Source organism: Delphinus delphis, chromosome 8 (assembly GCF_949987515.2).
Source record: "Delphinus delphis chromosome 8, mDelDel1.2, whole genome shotgun sequence".
NCBI classification, from domain to species: domain Eukaryota; kingdom Metazoa; phylum Chordata; class Mammalia; order Artiodactyla; family Delphinidae; genus Delphinus; species Delphinus delphis.
In genome coordinates, this window is record NC_082690.1 from 41,209,808 (window position 1) to 41,215,316 (window position 5,509).

Below are 5,509 nucleotides of genomic sequence, written 5' to 3' on the forward strand. Positions count from 1 at the left end.
CCATGCCCTGTTCCACTAGGAATTGTGCCTCCCCACAGGACGAAGCCTTCTTTTCTGTTGACTCAACAGGCACCACCAGGCAGGTCTTTCTAGCATCCTTTTCAGTGAGTCTTTTAGTGATGCTTCTGACAAAAGATGAAATAAAAAGCTGAAACCTCAGGGCCTAGGAAGAAAAGAAGCAAACTTCTCAACAGTGGGATCTATAGCTGTCAGAGCATTAGTGTCTGTGTTTATGACTGTGTGTGTGTGTGTGTGTGTGTGTGTGTGTGTGTGTGTGTGTGTGTGTTGGGGGAGGATGTGGTGACAGAGAATGAGAAGGAGGCCGAGCTTGGATTTTCCTGAGGCTTATTATTTTCCCCGGTGGTTTAAATTCTGCCTCCCTGCCCCCACCTGGAGTGGCCGTCTAACCTTCCCTACCTGCCCTTCCTAGCTTCCTTCCCTCGCTCCACGATGAAGGTGAGGTAAGGGGAGGCTACAAATACCATGTCACATGGAAAACTCTTCAGTGGATGTTGAGGTGACAGGAGGTGACACAGGGAGAAAGCAGAGGGAGAAGGGAGGGTTGGGATGGGATTACGAGCATAGGTTTCAGACCCAAGCCTAGATCTGAATGCCAAGGTTAGCACACAATAGCCATGTAGTCACTTAGCTTCTCTTGTTGCAGCATTGACGTCTGTAAATGGGAATATAATAGATTACGTATCCAGAGCAGTTAGAACGCTGTATATTTAATAAAAGCTCAATAAATATAGATATTATTAGCATTTACTGCCTGGAGGGCAAAAGCTTTGAAGGAGTGGTTTTTATTTGAAGACCCATGAGCAATGTTTCAAAGGAGTATGACGTACACTAGCCACATGTGCCCTTCACTCTTCTACCACTTCTGTGCGCAAACGAAGGAATAGGCGGATGGGTCGCTTCCCTGTGAGAGGACTTCAGGGAGGTCTAGGGGAGAGGCAGATAAACAGTCGTCAAGGATTCCTTTAAAAAAAATCATGCCTTTATCTCACCTTCAACTAGATGACCCTCTAGGTCCTCTAAAACCTAGTTAATCTACAAATAAATGCTGGGAAGGGTGCAGAGAAAAGGGAACCCTCCTACACTGTGGGTGGGAATGTTAATTGGTACAGACACTATGGAGAAGAGTATGGAGGTTCCTTAAAAAACTAAAAATAGGGCTTCCCTGGTGGCGCAGTGGTTGAGAATCTGCCTGCTAATGCAGGGGACACGGGTTCAAGCCCTGGTCTGGGAGGATCCCACATACCGCAGGGCAACTAGGCCCGTGAGCCACAACTACTGAGCCTGCGCGTCTGGAGCCTGTGCTCCGCAACAAGAGAGGCTGTGATAGTGAGAGACGTGCACACCGTGATGAAGAGTGGCCCCCGCTTGCCACAACTAGAGAAAGCCCTCTCCCAGAAACGAAGACCCAACACAGCAAAAATTAATTAATAAACTCCTACCCCCAACATCTTCAAAAAAAAAAAAACTAAAAATAGAACTACCATATGATCCAGCAATCCCACTCCTGGGCATATAAGCTGGAGAAAACTCTAATTTGAAAATATATGCACCCCTATGTTCATAGCAGCACTATTTACAATAGCCAAGACATGGAAGTAACCTAGTGTCTATCAACAGATGAATGGATAAAGAAGATGTGGTATATTTATACCATGGAATATTACTCAGCCATAAATAGAATATCATGCCATTGGCAGCAACATGGATGGACTGAAGGTTATCACACTAAGTGAAGTAAGTCAGACAGAGAAAGACAAATATCATATGATATCACTTATATGTGGAATCTCAAAAATGATACAAATGAACTTATTTAAAATACAGAAACAGACTCACAGACATAGAAAACAAATTTATGGTTACCAAAGGGGAAAGGGGGTGGGGGAGGGATAAATTAGGAGTTTGGGATTAACAGATACACACTACTATCTATAAAATAGATAAACAACAAGGGCCTACTGTATAGCACAGGGAACTCCAGTATCTTGTAACAAGCTACAATGGAAAAGAATCTGAAAAAGAAGTGTGTGTGTGTGTGTGTGTGTGTGTGTGTGTGTGTGTAACTGAATCACTTTGCTGTACACCTGAAACTAACACAGCGTTGTAAATCAACTATACTTTAATAAAAAAAGAAAAATATATCTATATGAAAGTGAGGGTGGGTGAGGGGATGTTAGCACTGAACTAGCCTATTGGCACTGGGATCCTACCCTACGCCATTGTGAATACACTTTATCACATCCCCAAACAATTCCTCTTCCTCACAGAGAGGACCAGCCAGAGGTGATTAGGATCGAGGGAAATGGGAAGAGGATGGGTGGGAGAAGGAGGTGAGACCCTGAATTGTGTTCACCACCCACAGCATAAAACTTTGAAGCCTATGGGCCTTAAATCAGTTGTTCTTCTACCCAGAGTTTCCTCATTAACCTGATGCTTTCCTCCTTGGAAGAAACCAAGACAGCTAGTTTAAGTTTTATGATTAATTTTATTCTGTCAATAGCAGTATCTCATATAGTGGAGGTTGCCGAGGACACGCTTCATTTCCTCCTGGCCTTCACTGCTGAACTTGGCCGCAGAGGCTGTCTTCTCCTCCACCGCCTTGATGACTCCAGTGGCCACTGTTTGCCTCATGTCCTGCAGAGCAAAACAGCCTGGAGGAGGAAGGAAGAATGGGGTTTCTGTAAAGTGACACTGAAGGAGAAAGCCTCCTTGGCCTCAGTCAGAGGTGCTTTCCTTCCCAGGACTCAGCAGCCACCAGTCCCTGGCTCACCCAGAGGTGGGTACTCAGAGAAGGTCTCCACACACATGGCCTCGCTGGGGACCATCTGCACTATGGCTGCGTCAGGGCCTTGGGGTTGTCCTCCAGCTTCTTGCCTGAGTGCCGGTCAATCTTTTCCCTCAGTTCAGCAAGCTTGCAGGAGACGTGGGCCATGTGGCAGTCCAGCACCGGCATGGATCTGTCCCGGGTGATTCAAGACTATACCCTGGCGGGGAAGGAGGATGGAATTAGAAGAGATCGGATGGCACCTGTGATCTGGGGCCAACCCTCAACCAACCTGGGGCTTCCACTGAACTGGGACTAATTTCTAAGAAGCATTTCCATCACCACCAAGCACCAAGGCCCTTGGCTTCCTGGGCACCTACCTGCACCACAAAGCTGCTGGCCTCTATGGGGGGTTCGTTCTTGCTGTCTCTGACCACGTTGCCATGTCAGATGTCCTTCACGGACACATTCTTCACGTTGAAGCCCACTTTGTCACTGGGCAGGGCCTCGGGCAGGGCCTCGTGGTGCATCTCCATAGACTTGACCTCAGTGGTGACGTTGCTGGGGGCAACGGTGACCACCATGCCAGGTTTCAGGAAGCCGGTCTCCACATGGCCCAAGGGCACAGTGTCAATGCCTGTCCAATGGGAAGAAGGGCAGTCAGAAAGATTCTAGATCCACCCAGTGAGAACTGGCTTCTGGGGGAGTCCCTTGGTCCTGGGGCTCAAGGACCAAGGCCACCTACAGGACTGGCTGTTTCTTCTGTGTCAGATAATTTGGAAACGCTGGGGGCTTTACACTTTATCACAGCTCAGAAGTCAGGATCTGAACCCTGGCAAGTCAGACACCAGACCTCATTCTCAGCTCCTTCATTCCTCAAGAAGCCCTGTCACCTCGCCTCCAATCTTGTACACGTCTTGCAGAGGCAGCCTCAGGGGCTTGTTGACAGGGCTAGTGGGCAGGAGGATGGAGTCCAGAGCTTCCAGCAGTGTCACCTGGGTGGCGTTTCCCTCCTTTCGCTCAACCTTCCAGCCCTTGAACCAGGGCATCTGCGGGAGGATGCAGAACGTAGTGGAGGTGAGCCTGGGGCATGACTCCCGGTGCGCCCACCCCAGTAACAGGACCGGGACCGGGACCAAGACCCGCGACACGCACCTGCAGACCTGGTCTGCACTCACGTTGCTGCTGGGCTCTAGCATGTTGTCGCTGTGCCAGCCCGAGATGGGCACGAAGGCCAGGGATGCAGGGTTGTAGCCAATCTTCTGATGTAGGCACTCACTTCCTCCGTGATCTCCGGGAAGGCGGGCTCGGTCGAGTCCATCTTGTTGATGGCCACGATCAGCTGCTTCATGCCCAAGGTGAAGGCCAGAAGCGTGCGCTCGCGGGTCTGCCCGTTCTTGGAGATGCCCGCCTCGAACTCGCCCACGCCGCCGGCCACGATAAGCACTGCATAGTCGGCCTGCAGGACACAGACACCACGGGGTCAAGGGCTTAGTTAGGGGAGCGGGCGCCGGCCGGGCTGGGAAGCCTGCTAGAGTTTCGGGCAGTCCCGGGTCCCTTGGGAAAGCTCGGGGACGGGATGCTCCCCAGAAGTTGATAAGTTCGTGGGTCCCTTGGTTACTATTGTGCACAGAGGTCCCGCCTCCCAGTCAAACTCTCACCTAGTCCCATAAATGAGCTTGTAGTTCCTTCCTCCCAGACGGACCCCAAGTGATCTACTCGTCTAGGTGTCAGAAAACCTGGTCCCTGCCCCAGCCTGAAAGGGGGCCCGTATCTGAGCCTCACAGAGTCTGTCCTCCTCTGGTTCTTTCAGAATTGATGATTGGCATGGATGAGGAAAACCTTCTGAGGCTTATGATACCCTCCTTCCCAGAGTCCCAGAAGTAAAGCCTGAGTTTCCTCCCTTCCTCTGCGCCTGCCCCGCCCCCATCCGAAAGGGAGGGCCCTGGGAACAAGGGCTGCTTTACCTGGGAGGTGCCCATGATCATGTTCATGGGGCATCGATGATGGTGATGTAGTACTTGCTGGTTTCAAACTTCCGCAGGGAGATGTGCATGGTAATGCCACGCTCTCTCTCTGCCTTCAGTTTGTCCAACACCCGGGCGTACTTGAAGGAGCCCTTACCCATCTGGGGAGGGGTGGGGAGTGAGTAGAGCACATCAATGGCCAGCAGACTGACCTATCCCAGGGAATTCTGTGTTGCCTTAGACCTCACAGCGCACCCTGCTGTCTGCGCTGGACCCACCGAGAAGCAGGACATCCATCCCCCCCACCCCAGCACCTAGAGGCCAACATCGCACGTGGGTGCCTTACCTGGGCTGCCTCCTTCTCAGACTTCTTGATGGTCCTCTTGTGGATCCCCCCACACTCGTAGATGAGATGCCCGGTGGTAGTGGACTTGCCAGAGTCCACGTGGCCAATGACAACGATATTGATACGGGTCTTATCTTTGCCCATGGCGGTGGGTTCCTTCCTTCAGTCACTGCTAGAGGGGAACACGGGGCAGGTGAGGCCACAGCGTTCCAGGCCTGCCTCTCTCCTCCCCTCCCCTCCACTCTGCTCCTGCCCAGCACCCCCCTCCCCACTTCACAGCCTAGCCCGGAGCCTGGGACACGGTAGCGTCAACTGAAAAGTAAAATACTTGCCAGTCTCACGCCCTGGCAAGAGTCACAATCCCAGGGCCATAGCTGGTACTTCTCAGCAGTCCTGGCCCATTCATCCTTT

General features: G+C 51.4%; 1 pseudogene; it reads right to left on the minus strand.

Annotated features, from left to right (window-relative positions):
- Positions 1-2,514: 2,514 nt before the first annotated feature.
- On the minus strand, positions 2,515-5,242 carry LOC132430235 (elongation factor 1-alpha-like; annotated as a pseudogene).
- Positions 5,243-5,509: the final 267 nt, after the last annotated feature.